Below are 16,653 nucleotides of genomic sequence, written 5' to 3' on the forward strand. Positions count from 1 at the left end.
AAATTTTACTCTTGTCGGTGGTTGGTCCGAAAATTTAGAAAAAAAAATACATTTCGGTTAGTGCTATAAGTTTAAGTTGTAATTGAGTACCTAATTTCCTGAAATGACAGACGTGATAGATGTTGTGTTTATATATTTACTTTGGATGCAATAATATAATAATAATAATTATATATTATTATTATCGCAAGTTAGCCAAAAATGGCCCAAAAAGCGAAGTAAAATAAAGCATTTCAATCAATATCAATAAATCAATAAAAATAATAATCTCGGGTCTTGTAGCAGTCAGACGCCCTACCGACTTAATCACCGCAGCTCCCTGCCTCTATTCACAAATCATCCATAATTATTACATAATACTAATTATTATTCCTTTTTTATGAAAGTCAACCCTTTACTTACTCGGCCATAGATCCGGCTATTCTTTGTCTTTTAACATAGTATTATTAGCAGATATTGTAATACCAAGACATTTTTGTGTGATACATATTATACTATTATATGTGATACAATTGACCAACGTTCAAGAACCCTTGTCGGAATATATTTCTAGATAAATGTCTACATCCATGTCATACCCCAGAAATAAAATAAAATATATAATGAGTTAAATATTTTGTTGTAACTATTGGAAAATATTGACACCTCGTCGTTGTTTGAAATGAATTTGTCAAGGCAGAGGAGAAGCTTCCTTCCGAGGTGACGTCACAAGTTTACGACCCCCACCCCTCGCGGAAAAGGGGCTGTTATGGACAGACCTCTTCAAGCGAGGTAGGAGAAAGTCTTCACGGACCTTGCCCTTAATAAAAACCTTGATTAGAAAGTGACATCGTTCTTAGTCCACCATTTATATATGTATAGAAAGATTTCAACACTGGGAAATATACAATATTACAGGATTGTAAAAAACAATTATAAAATTTAAGAACGATAAGGAGTTACTAGGATTTCCGAATAATTCGTTCCGAGTAATGTTTTTGTCCTAAAAACTTAGAAGAATCAGGTAATTGACTTGAGGTTTTATTTTAAATCTACTTTATGTACAAATAGGTTAGTCATAGTGGACACCTACAGTTTAAAGTTGAATCATAACACTATATGCCTCCATCGAACACAGAACCCCTTGCTTACAAAGGGACATGTGAAAATTGCTAACGTTGGGATAACTGTTAAAATAAAATAAATTATATTGGCATGATGGTGGATTAAATGTGTTGCTTTAGCTGACTTTCGAAGTTATAACTATCGAAAATTAAATATTTGTAGTTAGTTTCGCCTAAAATATATTGGTTGTTGGTTGATTTGGTGTTCACTTTATGCACAGTAAGGCTACCTAAAATATATTGGTAAAATGTTTTTCATTTTCACACAAATGTCAAGTTAATGTACTTGAAGGTTATATATAGTGTAAGTATGAGACATCACAGAGGGTGGAGGGTTGGTTGTAGAAAGACTGCTGAATTCGACGCATTATTCCTACAAGGGGAGGGGGAAACTCTGCGTTCAAACCGTAAATATTCTCACCTAAAACGCTAGTAGCAACAAAGAAAGAGGGGAGAATTGTTTTCATCTCTCTGTCCTCAATATTTAGCATGCATGTACTAGTACATGAGAAGCAACAACTTGAACTTTCCTAAAGTATAAATGAAAAATCTGCTGCTACCAGGGGGCTCTGTATACTGGGTTCTACTCGTAACGGTGTTTTCACATGTTGACTCACATGCTAGTCATTCATGACAGTCTGTGCTCTTAGTAGGTCATTCCTAATCAGTGACATGAATAGATATTGATATTTTTTAACATTAAAATTCAAGAAACTATTTTCTAATGAATAATTTCTTCCTTTGTAGTTTATATTAGGTGCAGTTATGTAATAATTATAATAATTGCAAAATTATCATCATTGAAAAAAAGAGAACCAATTACACGAGTTTTACACATATTTTATCATTCTCTAAACCTCAAAATAATATGTTAATATTGAATCAATGCTTTTTCTTGTTCACATCACATCACCATCACCTCCAAATTAGCCGCGATTGAAGGGTGTGTGAAGCCCTACACATCGTTTTATCTAGTCTGATAGATAGTATGGTCATTGTTAAGAGGTAAAAGAAAGGTAAAGTGCTTCCCAGTGCTTAGCACTACGCCATGAAGGCGTATAGGGGGTGTGGGGGTAACGCCCCACTGTTAAGAGACTAAACAAAATGCATGACTAATATATATATATATATATATATATATATATATATATATATATATATATATATATAATCTGGTTCTAATTAATTACTTATTTACCACATACGACAGATGAAATCGACATAGGAATTCGAAGCCGAATTTATTGTGCTAAGAAAGTGAGTCGACCGACGTTTAACAATCATTACGTACTTTAACTTTTCCAGGCAGTCATAACCGAGATATATAAAACAACGTCTCGATTATAATTCTGTTGGTTAAAGTTGGATAATTTTTCGTAAGTAACGAAAACGCTTTGTTCGATTCCGAATAGAACCTTTCAATAAACAAATTGATAGATTGATCGAGTTCGTGTTTTAAGTCCACTTTACATACAGTATAGTTAATCGGGACTAGACATACAGTTTAAACTGGAATCCGAACCGTTTTATGACTCAACTGGTTATCGAACCCTCCGGGACCCCTTGATTACAAGGCGACGACGATACCACTACGCCAAAAGGGAGTACCAGTAACCAACATATATATATATATATATATATATATATATATATATATATATATATATATTATGAGTACAAAGAAGAGTAACAGTGTAAAATTTATTTTCTTTGCTCTATTAGACACCCGATATTAACACACTTTCAAACAACATCCTATAGATATGAAGCAAATTAAAATTGATATGTGAGGGCATAGGACTGAGCACGGGGGTTGCCAGTGGTGCATGAACACCTCCAAATGTGTCCACAAAAAATTAAGAATGTAGAATCAACCATTATAATAATAATGAAAACAATGTCTCCCCTGCTGTCTCGAAATTTTAATTTTAATGGTCGGATCTTTCTAAATTTAAAGCCAAGAGAGTGAGACGACTTGCAGCCAAAGCTATCCTCTTCTCTAAATTTAAGCTGCTCTTGCCTATCCTCTTCTCTACTCTGCTTCATAAATAATAAAAGTGTCGTCAGGCTAACGCTTTCTATATTCTCGTCAGTTAATTTTTGAACACCCTGTGCACTTTTACTTAATCTTTTCTGACAGTGCGCAGCATATCTTGGAAGGAAACAATTCTTCTATGCAACTCAAATTTCGTAAATTATTCTTCGCTAATTCCCGCGCAAGATTTATGGTACAACTTTTTACAAAAAACTACATTCCATTGTCCCCTCATAACAAAGTTCATTGCCGCAGCCTTCAAGTATTTTATTCCAGCCTATTTCGGCTGTTTCGTCCTGAGAAGGAGATATCGACGTTCGAACCATGTTTGTACCACTGACCTACTTATCGCTAGCTCGCTAATCCCTTAATCCCTTACAGCTGCAACGGAAATGTCTGCTCCCCCGATCAAACAGTACAGTTTTTTTTTCACTTTCGTAGGTGAACCACAAATATTTTACACACAAATAATCCTATCTCAACTTATTATTTACAAGATTTCTTAAGACCCCTTGATTACAAGGCGACGACGCTACCACTGAACCATCGGGGAGGCCCAGTACATATTGTGCCAGAATATTTTAAATAGCAGGTATTAATTGTATTTTTGACTGTAAACACGAGAATCTAATAAAAATGTTATTACATTTTTCATCACGTTTTAATGAAGTCAAAAATACAATGTTCAAACTTTCTTGTAATACTTTTCTAGATATCCAAGTTACAAGATGTTGTAATTTCTCAATGATAACTTTGTTGCAACATTAATATATTTCTGTCATTCTAGTCATCATTTCTCAGCTAGGGTGTAGTAAACGTTCATGCATCTTCCAACTCTTTAAAATTATGTACTTTTTGCATGAGGCCCGCCATCATAAATTAGGAGGGAGGAAAAGAAACGGATGACACGCTCACTCAACAAGAGGCCTTACATCAGTGGTGCTTTCAAATCTGGACCGAATAACAATTACAAGAGTCAGAACGAGTTTACGCCATAGATTGAGCTGATGCACTCGTATCCGGACTGAGATTTTCTGTGTCTTCTACAGATGACTGCAGCCATAGCAGCTTCGTCGACGGTCAATATTTTCCAAATAATTGCCCTAAATCAAGAAATGTTCCAAAATAATGGGACATTAAGTGAGATATAATATGTGCCCCTTACAACTACATCCATGCAACACTGTAATGCACTTTACTTTACCCTTGCATGTTTCACATTCATATTATTTATTAGTATTTTTTGTGTTAAGAACTCTACACCTTTCCAACGACATTAAAGTCTAAAGTCTTAAAATACCACCATAAAATAAAGATTGTTCATTTTGTGCTCGTAGGCTTGTTTTGTTGCACTAAGTCGCTGTGTATTAGTAGCGACATGTTTTGTGCTGCCATTGGTTGAAAATGTTCCGTGTGTACGTCGATCCAAACTGTCTCTTTCAAGGTTAGTTGGTAAAACTACACACAACAATAAAACTAGACCGTATATAATTGAGACAGTTGGCTTCTTGTGCTTTTGTATTTGAGTCAGTATGTTCTGCCAAGACGATACCGTCTACTTTTTATAAGTAATTAAGTGAAAGCATTTCTTGTGACTAAGAAATGTCTCGCTATGTTGCTAATATCGGACTCTTGAGATAACAGTGCAGAATAATGGTGTGTTCGTCTCTACCTCACTTTGGTGAAGCCACTTGTTTTATTGCGACATGTTTAGAGAGTTTTTTAGTCGACATTCCAAAAAAATGTAACGCAGCATCAGTTTAGGGTTGTGCTGTCACGGACACTTCTGGGTAGTAATGATTCCGTTGAAAGTCAATAGTGTTGCTACAACAAAGAAGTGTCCGTGACTGTACGATATGATTATTTACCATAATATACTTCTCCCAACTCGGCCTCGAGAACGTTAGTTCTTTTCTCTTTCTTAATCGTGGTTGGGTATTGCAAGGGTGACGTGTTTGTGATATGGAGGTAGCAAGGTGATAAAAAGGGTTATTTTTTATCCTGCGTTTGAGACTGGGTAACTACATGAAGACGTACGATATTTAAACTTCTTGAGTGTATGCTTGCTTTTGGTGCAGGTGGAACTCGTTTGTTTGAGTTGGTGTTTTAAGTCCGCTATATGTACATTAAGGCTAATCGGGACTGGACCTACAGTTTAAAGTGGAATCCAAACCACGAAGTGCCTCCACCAGGTATCGAACCTGGGACCCCTTGATTACAAGGCGACGAAGCAACCACTACGCCATTTTTTTTAAAAGATTACCCCTAACCGGAAGTATTCCTTTTTTTCATTATCTCAAGATTTTCATTTCTCGGTTATTCTCAATTTTCAGTTTTTCTCATTTGGACAAACACAAATACCCATGCCTTAACCGGGACTCGAACCCGGAACCCCTGGCGTCGTAGCGCGCTGTGCTAACCACTCCGCCAAGGAGGTCGACAGGGCCATCTGGGAGGCCTTAGGTGTACTTGTACCCCTCCTACTTGACTACGAGAAGAACTACCGAAGTAAGAAAGAACCGGGCGTCCGGTAAAATAGGCGCGAAAACGAAATGCTTGTGGTCTAGGTGATAGGACGCAAAGATACACCAGCAAACTTCAAGGATGACGTGGAAGTAGAGGTCAGGTGATGAACAGTTACTGTGATTGGATGGTTGCAAGGAATGAGATTTATAAAACGTTTTATTGTTCGCTCTATTCGCGAAACAAACATTTCTGTACGATTCACATCAAGTTTATACGTCAATCATTCATTATTACAATTATGCCCTATCTCAGGGGATCCCAAACTTCGTAGTTTTTAAATTTTTCCGCGACGCCCAAATCAGAATGTAGGCATAGGCCTATCTAAAACTTGCAACGCTAAGTTAGTGTTGTTAGGTTGCTTGCCTTATGTTAAAAAATAAGCACATATTTCAAGTTCAGAAACATTGTTTATGTAAAAAGGACTAAATAAGCAAATGTTTGGAACAATCATATCTAAAACCATGTGTAGACTAACAAGTAAGTGGCATTTCAGTGAAAATATCGCACCCCGGGGCGCCGCGGAGCACACTTTGGGAACCACTGCCCTATTCAATTTTGAATCAGTTTGTGAAGAAAGGTTTAATTAAAATGTCCATTAAGACTCACACCATTATATACTTGGATAGTTTTACTGTACTGGACTTCTGGTAAATTAGCACTTAATTCATATTACAAATAAATTAAATAAGTTACTTTTCCTTTGCTCCTTTTGTTCAAATGTACAGTCTACATGGAGCAGCCATCTGAAGCAACACCCTCCTCCCCCAATCTAATAACTCCAACAGAAGTAAATTTTTTGTGGACTATAGTCTCCAAATTCTGTTCTCAACCGGAGAGATAAAATCGTAACAATTCTATTGCGAGTGACCCTTCACAACGATTAGGAAAGTGAGATCCTAGTTCCAGCGAATAATTCGTTAGGGCCGCTTCAGTAGATTATAGTGCACGCTGAATATGCACAGAAAATATAGTTTTAAATATATTTAGTGGCTTCGCAAATGATCTGCGGAGACTGTATTTGTATAAGCATTCTCTTCCTTCCCTGAGGAGAATTGAATAAAACAATGGCTTGGTGTAGCTTTCAGAGGCTAGTGGCAAGTGACACGCTTAACTTGCAAACCAGCATTTAGAAAGCAACAGGACAAGTTGCATGTGTCGCTCTGATTAGGCAGTTTTCTCAATACCATGTTAGCTCATGCGCGGTGAATGTTTGAATTTAAACTAACTGTGCTAGTGTCGCTTGCAGCTTCTGTGTGAATTCTCCGTGTCGCTTGTCGCCTGTCACTTGTCGTCTGTCGTTTGCAGCTTTTTTGCTTTGTAAGGGAGATTTCACACGAAAGCGACAACCAACACGTGCCCTTTGGAAGCGAACCAGCAGTAATGAATTGAACCTTTCGAACAGAAGCGACAGACAAGATGCAGGTGTCGCTTGTAGCTTGCGTGTCGCTCTGATTGCCCAGTCTTGTTAATACCGTGCATCATGTCGCTTCGTACTTTTGTTCGCGCATGCGCGGTGAATGTTTTGCCTTATATTGAATGGTCTAATGTCTCTTGTCGCTATTCGCTTTGGTATAAAATCTCCATGTCGCTAGTCGCCTGCCGTTTATGCCGTTTAAGCAGATTCCTGACCGAAGCGAAAGCGACAAGCGACAAGCCTCGGTAATCAATGCAACGTTTTGAACTGATACAACACGGTGAGCTGCAAATATTGCATGTCGCTTGGTTGTGTCAGTCAAACTGGCTACTTTATCAATGTTGTGCATCGTGACGCCTCCACTTGTTGTCGTGCAGGGGCGGTGAATGTTTTAGTCTACAAGCCAAAAGGGACCCGTGTCTCTTATCGATGTGGAAGCACACTGTCGCTTGTCGCCTCTATCAGAATTCTTCCCCTGGCCCCTTCAAGGAGACTTCAGATCGAAGCGACAAGTGGCAGGCGACAATCGACAGGCAACACTAACATGGACGTCAGCAGGATTTTTTCCAGGGAGGGGCAAGGAATATATTTTTTTCCAGGGGGCAACTAAGCCACATTTTCCCCAATGTTCTCTCAAAAAATATTGATTAAATTTGAATTTATCAAGTTCGTGCATTAATTAACACATATTATTGTGGCTGAAATGAAATTATATGTGTGAAATATATGGTTGATTTTCATTTTCCAGGGGGGCACGTCCCCCTTGCCCCCCCCCTTCCGGACGCCCATGAACACTGGCGACTTCAATCTAAAGCAAGAAATTCACCGCTAATGCGCGAAAATCCTAATGCATCGAGCCGAAAGCGACATGTGCAGCTTTCCCTGTCGCATCAATGTGAAAGGTCGAATATATTACTGAGGGTTCAATTCCAAGCGATAAGTATCTCTTGTCGCTTGTTACCTATTGCTTTTCGCTTGGTAGCGTGCCAATAAAGTTCACACCGTTGCGGCATGATAGGCCGCACAAGTCTGCTTTGATTTCTGAAATCTTCAAACAACACAAAAAAGTATGCAAAGTAAAAATTAAGAGTCAGCGATTAGGGTAAATGTGATTATTTTCTCAATTCCACAGTGGGGCAAAAACCCCTTAAGTACGCCACTGACTGCGGAGCAGTTAATCCCTTCCTAACTCCGCCGCGAAAGGAACTCTTTCTTTTTCCCCTCCCCCTTCCGAATGCTCTGCGCCGAGACAGATACGACGCTGTAAAGCGCGTTTCACAACTTATTGCCCAATTCGGTATGGCACGTAGCTGGTTACACACAGGAGGAAATCATGTGACCTACAAGAATTGCGATTGGTTGGACGGGTTTTGCAATATTGATTGGTACCCACAACGGATGCAATTGTATTAAAAATTACAACACGTAAATTAGACAGGTGATATTGGTACCAGGTTCCAACAAGAATAGTAACCATTTTTTCGTGAGAAAAACTGCATAAATGATAATTTTCAAAAAACACGGTGGTATTTGTAATCACATGCATGGTCTCGACATTTTAAAATGACCTTGATTATGCTAATTTATCAAATTATAGTGGTTCCAACAACATATGTACACTCACTCGGGCCTTAGAAGACCACGTTTACACGTATGGGTGTGTGTGTGTGTGTGTGTGTGTGTGTGTGTGTGTGTGTGTGTGTGTGTGTGTGTGTAGCTCTTATGAGCATCTTGGCTTAGTTTTAAGTGTATCCAAAAAAATATCAAGAGGGGCATATTTTTAACAAATTTATGGACAACAATCTCACAGAAGTGCCTTTTATAAGTTTAGGCAAATCAATCTGAGAGGGGTCATCATTTCACGGGAACTTCCCGAGGGCATTTTCACAAAAATCTTGGATTAGGCAGGGTTCCACACTTGAGCAAAAAGCTCATATGGGCATGTTGAGCCTGTTTTAAGTGTAGCCAAATCTGCCTGAGAGGGGCTCATCATTTATCGAACCAGTAGTACCACAAATTACACTACTTCAGGGTGCGGAAAGACGACACTGCTCATTGATAATTTTATCCTCGCACCCAATTGGTTAGACTGGGAAAACAGACACCTCTACGTATTATCGAAAAGTCTCGAACAACCGAAATACCAGCAACTTATGAAACTGTACGAGGGACTGGGCATTGCAACTTTCTCATCTGAAATTATTCCACTAGACGATTGTCTCGAGAATTCCGTTGTGGTGTTCGACATGATCCTGGAAAATCAAATCGAGATTCGATTTTTTTTCACTCGAGGTCGTCACAAAGGATTGGATTGTTTCTACCTGGCACAAACTTTTTCCAAGGTTCCGAAACAACTGCTACGCGATAATGCTAATTTTATTTGCTTGTTTCGACAAGACCACATCAATTTAAAACACGCACATGATGATTACATAGGGGCTAACTTGAATTACAATCTATTTTCTAAATTCTGCTCCCACTGTTGGAACCAAGGTGATTTCGGATTCGTGACCATTGACATGACTCGAAAACCAAACCATGGAAAGTATAGGAATAAAATAAACGTTTATCTAGACGTCTCAGAGTATATTAATCACCCTGAGGATAACATGAGGAAAATTTCAGATTTGCAACGAGAAGAAAAAAAATCCAAAAAAAATTGAAAAAAAAACGTTGTTTTTTTCAAACGTCTGACAAGCATATATAAACCCATTACAACAAAAAAGTGAGTATTAGAAAAGTGGATAGTCTCAAGCGGGTGAGAGCAAGAAAACTAGGAGAACCGGACGTATAGGCTGAGAATTCGACGTTTCAGAAACGTTTCGAAGTATATAGAAAAATGTCAAAACGTCAATTTCAAGAAGACGAAAATCTCAAGCTTCGTGATTACCTCGCGAAACGTGTCGAAAGTTGGAAATCCGAGAATCGCGGATTCTACGAAGAGAAGAAACGTCAAGATCAACCTGTGATCGACGCCATCAGCGGTCTAGGTAAAGAAATTAAAAGTGTCACGGAACAAAATAAAAATTTGATTAACGAACTCGTACCCCTCGCAGCTAAAAGTTACACTGTACCCACGCCCATTTCAAGCATTCCTTCGACGCCGTTCGAACTGAAGGAAGTACCGGCAAGACGTCAAGCTATAGGTAGCACGTCGTCTTCGGATAAGATCGAGTTGGGACCTTTGGCACGAGACTACCTGAGCACGGGGAAATTCGACAAGGATGAAGTGTTCGGATTTTATCCGAGCATGGAAACCAAAGAAGGTGTGATTTGGAAGATTGGAAAATCGAAAGTCACCTTCGAAGGCAACGACATTAAATTTAATTTAGGCGATAAAAATAGTTGGACCAGGTATCCGGGTACGGTGGGACTGTGGGAACTCGTTGCAAAAAAATATCCGAAAGATTACACCGACGAAGATTACCAGAGTTACAGGGAAATTCTAATCATGACGGATGCCATGTACCAGAACAACGATGCCTCGCAGAATAGGGTGAAATCGAGCAGCGGTGAGAAGTACAGGAATCTCATCAAACCGATTTGGAACGAGGTGAAGAGTGGAAGTGGCGTCAAACGCTACAAGACGTTACCCAAAGAATTCCTTTGTGTGGACGACGTGAGAAAACCCATCGACCGATTGTTAGTGATAGCCGGTGAAGAGAATGCAGGCAATCGTAATTTCTACAATGAGAAGGTTGGCATCGTGGACATGATCAGCACCAAACTATCCAACTTCATCGTGAACGACGACAAGGGCATAGGTTACTTGATCAAAATTATCAACACGCTGCCTCCGAGATTCTGGAACGTGGCCGAAGGAAAGGGACTCGTGAACGAAATCATCAACAAGTTACCTTTCGAGATGCATTTACCTGGCTACCAGTACTGCGGACCGGGTACCAAACTCGAGAAAAGATTGGAGAGAGGAGACAATGGTGTGAATCCGTTGGACGCCGCATGTAAAGATCACGACATCGCTTACAGCACTCGCACCGATCTTGATGCACGTCACGAAGCAGACAAGAAATTGGAGCATGCCGCTTTCGAAAGATTCGTCAGCAGAGACGCTTCTTTGGGAGAAAAAGTTGCAGCACTGGGCACCACCATCGCCATGAACACGAAACAAAAATTTGGATGGGGTATATAAATAAATAACATACATTAAAAAAAATAATAACAACATGTCTTGTATAACCGACTTACCGCCCGAACTGCTATGTAAAATATTCAAACACGCAGTAAAAGAAGATTGTGGGGATGTAAGGAAAATTTTAATCATAGCGGGAACAACGCCGGAATTTCGTATCCCTTGTGAAATGGTTGTCAAGGATTATCTTCGGGAGATCAGTGGCATGAGGTGTGGTGATCTCAACACTCTTCTTTCGGCCACAGGGGAAAAATTAAACAAGAGGATGGACGATCTTCAAGAGGCGAGGCAGGGAATAAGACGATACACGGATGATTGGCTCAAGTCTAAACAGGTGACCGATCATATCATCGCGCACATCATCGCGTTTTCCGAAGCACGAACTTTCTTCCTCTGTGAAATAATAATAATATATGCGTGTCAAAACTTGATATATAAATAACACACATCGTGAAAAAAATTCTTCGGTATATATAAATAACACACATTGTGAAAAAAATTAAATTTCTATAACACCCTGAAATTTCTCTTCGATATGACTGACCTCCAAGCTTAAAAAACAAATGCTAAATTTGTCAGTCGAGTATGTAAAAATTCAGGAATTGGAAGTCGACAAACCTTACACGATAACTTCCGGTTCAATTGTTTCTACCCAGTACGGTCCCAAGGTGCGTCTGTTGCTCAACGGACAATACAGTCTATTTTAACCAGATCGATACGCTAACATGTTATCCGACGAGAAGCTATCTACTTTAATCGAGAACAAAACTCGAATCGTGTAAAAGGGGACAAAGGAAGTTATTGTAAGAAAACGAAGCACGTAATAGAATTTGTGTAACGGGCTGCGCGGAGTATATAAAATAACATACCTTGAAAAAAAAATTACACGAGAGAGGGAACAAAAAACCTCAGAACATATATATATAAATAACATACAATGAAAAAAAATGAAGCCCAAGGGTGTCGTGTACCAGATACCATACTCCAATCTAAAAAATCTAGGTGTCCTGGATGGCTTACTCACCAAGAAACAACGCGAGAAGAAACGTTCTTGCTTGTCGAAAGGACACGGAATGAAATTGCTGCTCAGCACTCCACAATTGAGACGGTTGCAGCGTTCGCGGAAACAGCAAAAGATCGGAGGTTTCATATTCAGCATCCCGGCCATCCTGGCAGCATTGGGGGCAGTTGGAAGTTTGGCTGGGGGTAGCGCCGCCATCGCGAAAACCGTCATCGACTCGAAAAAGAACTAGGCGGAATTGGAAGAACAGAAACGTCACAATCTGGCCATGGAGAAGAAGGGGAAGGGCATCGCGAGGAAGTTTAAAAAAAACAGCACTCACCCACCGACACATTGAATCTCTGATCAAACCATTACAAATCAAGCACTTCAGAGTAATTTTCATGTCCGACTCGTTACCTTCAACCGTTAAAAAAAGAGAATGTGGACTAGTCAACTTGGACATTCAAGAAAATCCAGGCACGCATTGGATATGTTACCACAAAAATGATAAAGCATTCGTTTTCGATTCTTTCGGAGGTGTTCCACCTACAAATTTAGTACATTATCTGAAAACGAACAATCCTATATACTACAACGACGAACGCATTCAAAATTTCGGAGACGTGAACTGTGGTCATCTCTGTCTCTCCATGCTCGCGATTCTCTCTAAAATAAATAACCCTACGATCGAAGATTTCTAGAAAGCATTGTGGAACCTTAAACACATTGGGCGTGTTCCATCTCACGAGCAAATCTTCGATCTTGAAACTCACGCTGCACGACGACATCGTCTATCCTAAATACATAGCTCTGCGTGCATTCTACAGCATGTACCTCATACCTAACGTCACGCAGCACAACAACAAAATTAGCGTCGGAAGCGAACATATCGTCGCCACGCCAGTTCAATACAATCTTTCTACTTTGCAAGCTCAATTACTCAAAGGCACGTACCTTTCTCAAAATTCGGTCACGCACAGAGTCAAAATCGTATCGGCGACGGAGACCGTGGACCTGGGCACCATAGGAGAACTTTTAGGTTTCGAGAACAACACACCAAAACTCGATGCTGGCATCAAGTACACTGGAGCAAACATTCCTAAATTCTTGGCCATCGAAACTTTGAACGTACACTGCAACGTAGCGGAAGGCATGATCACGAAATCCGACGGATTGTTAGGAAGTCACAAGCAGACGGGAATCATAGCCACGTTCAAACCCAGTTCCGAATTCATGGAACCGATCATCTACACACCCTCTTCGCCGATCTATTTTCCAGTATGTCGCAACCGCATAGACAACATAGAGTTGGTGGTGACGAACGAGAAAGGAGACGTGGTGGATTTCGCTGGTGCCACGACCACTGCCGTCGTGGAGATCAAGGTATAATAAATAACCATACATCATGGAACAAATCGAAAGTTACGAATTGCAATCTTTCCCTCCGAACCGTCGCACGTTCGCAAATTTGAACGATGCGAACCGGGAGATCGAATGCGACGTGGACGTAGGCGACGGGTTCGTTCATCCTCACAGAGCGGGTCAGCGTAATAAGTTGTTGCGAAAACATTGCTCAATAGTTTACCTAACGAGCCATCGCAATGTTGCATAATAACTTGTTGCATAACATGATGTAATAATTTACCCTTACGAGCCATCGCAATGTTGCGTAAAGTTACGTAATAAAACTCAAAAGAAATTACGACACTCGTACCAAGTGTGAGGTGAAAAAACACAGCTTTGCAATAGTATAAAATCGACAAAAACATCCTCAAAATAGGTTTACCATTGTTGTTAAATTAATATAAACCATAGGCCTCGTACCAAGTATTAGTTTGAAGATACCTTATCACCACTACTTATAAAAATTTATAAAAAACTGGAAAAACCCACAGGTGTCTGTCAAGTAAACCGGAAGTAGACCGGAAGTAAACAGGAAGTAAACCGGAAGTAGACCGGAAGTAGACAGGAAGTAAATTTGTGTGGGTGTAAGTGTAGGTGTGTGTGTGGGTGGGTGTTCGTACTTTAAGTCGAAAAAAATTATGACACTCGTACCAAGTGTGAGATGGAAAAACACAGAATTGCAATAGTATAAAATCGACAAAAAGCATCATCAAAATAGGTATACCATTGTGCTTAAATTAATACAAATAATAGGCCACGTACCAAGTACTATTTTGAACACCTCCAATTCCTCTACTATTTGAAAAAGTAAAATTTTTGAAAAAATGTGTGTCATTGGGGAAATTATCTAAATCTTTGAATTTTTATACAATAAAAATGAAATTTAAGCTCTTGCTTAAAACAAATTTTCAGTTTTTTTATACTTGGAAATTCAGCTAAAAGCATGATTTTCAGTTAAATTACACTAAGAGAGCTCACTATAAAATTGTTAGATATTTTTGGGGAGGGGTGTTCGCTCGAGCCCCGTTTTTAACTACTAAGGAGGAACTACGTGGATTTGTGTGGGGCAAAAGAAAAGTCACGATTGGTCTGGTTGAGCCTGGGGGATGGCCACAAGCTAAACTAAAACGGGAGGACGGGAGCGTAGAATGCCCGATATACGGTGAAGACGAGACGAAATTTCACATTCCCCTCCAGTACAAAGAAACAGGGGAGGCAAGACAATAATATATCAGGGAAGTAAATGAAGTTAACATTGAGAATATAATGACAAGCGTTATTAGGAGAGAGACCGAAAGCTGGGGCAGGCGCGGATAAGGAATCTTGGAACTTTCCTACACTACGCCTGAGTAAAGAGAGCAAAGAAGCTCAGTGGGGATAGCGAGCATGTGTGAAAAGGGGGCTATTAAATAAATTAAAAAATGTGAAAAAATTTAGGAAACACTCAGGTAACAGTGCAAGTGTAGTGAAAAAGTTGAAATGAAATAGTGTTTGTGAACTCCCAAGCAGTGTGAATGTGGAAGTAGACTGAGAGGAGGAAGGGTGTAGGGAAATTGTACTATTTTTTTCACTTGGATGATATGTATAGCTCTCAAGGCTCATACTTGAAATAAATTATATTCTACTTATTAGGACTGATGGAAATATCAATATACAGGTAATATTATATGAAAATACCAGACCCAAAAAGAGTGCACATATTTTAGGATTTCAAAGTCATACTTGGTACGAGGCCTATTGTTTTTATTAATTTAACCACAATGGTAAACCTATTTTCACGATGTTTTTGTCGATTTTATACCATTGTAAATCTGTGTTTTTTCACCTCATACTTCGTACGAGGTTTATTGTTTTTATTAATTTAATCACAATGGTAAACCTATTTTGACGATGTTTTTGTCGATTTTATAGTATTGCAATTATGTGATTTTTTATCTCGTACTCGGTACGAGTGTAATAATTTCTTACGAGTTAAATTACGGAACATTACATAATATTGTGATGTTCTCGTATTAAGGTTTTTTTATTGTATTTTTATAAGGGTAAACTATTGAATCATGCTTATGCAACGGGTATTTATATAACATTATGCACCATTACAATGGCACAGAAGGTAACTTGTTGCATCATGTTTATGCAACATGCTATTACGTAATATTATGATGACTTAGCATTTTGTCTCAGATGTTTGTAGGCTACAATATTTGAATGTATGCAACATATCTAAGTACCACACCAAAGTACTCTCCTATGGTTACAGAGTCTGACATTTTCTTGACATTTTACAATATATACCAACAAGAAAAATAACACTAAAGACCAAACCTACTGAGGCATAATCTTACAAAAAACTGAAACTCAACAAAATACTAACCTGTCATGATAAGATGTGACGTGACAGATTAGTTAGTTTTGCCAGATCAGTTGAAGAGGACGGACGTGTTGTTGCAGTGCTCGTCTATATATTTTTTTCATGTGCTAGGCACAGGGGGATATTTTTTTACTATATGTACTTATTATTTTTTAATACTTAGTACAAATATATATTTTATATATAATAAAAATAGCTAATATAAAATAAAACGTTATGAATATTTTGGGGTTTAAGAATCAACATTATAATCAGCCTGTAGAGAGAATTCCAGTAAACATGGATGTATTTAGAGAAATTTATCATCAATTGAAAGGGTTACTTCTTGTTCACTTGAATAGTATTTGGTATCATGTTGAGGAGAATACTGGAAAGCACTTATTTGTATTTAATAATAAATTATCAACATATAAGTTCCCCGTTAGTGGGAAAATTCAAATAAACATTTCACCACCCACTGAGGCAGTTTGCACATAGGTCGAAATTTGTATAGAATGAAACATAGTATATTACTTCCTGATACGTCTTATGATGTGGAAGCTAGTGAATTTTTGTATGCTGAGATAATTGAAGAGTGTGATAAATTGATTCCTTTGTTTATCGAAATATATCCTCTTATTAATATATAAAATACTCAAAAGCAAAAA

This window comes from Lepisma saccharinum, chromosome 22 (assembly GCF_977018435.1).
Source record: "Lepisma saccharinum chromosome 22, izLepSacc3.1, whole genome shotgun sequence".
NCBI lineage: Eukaryota > Metazoa > Arthropoda > Insecta > Zygentoma > Lepismatidae > Lepisma > Lepisma saccharinum.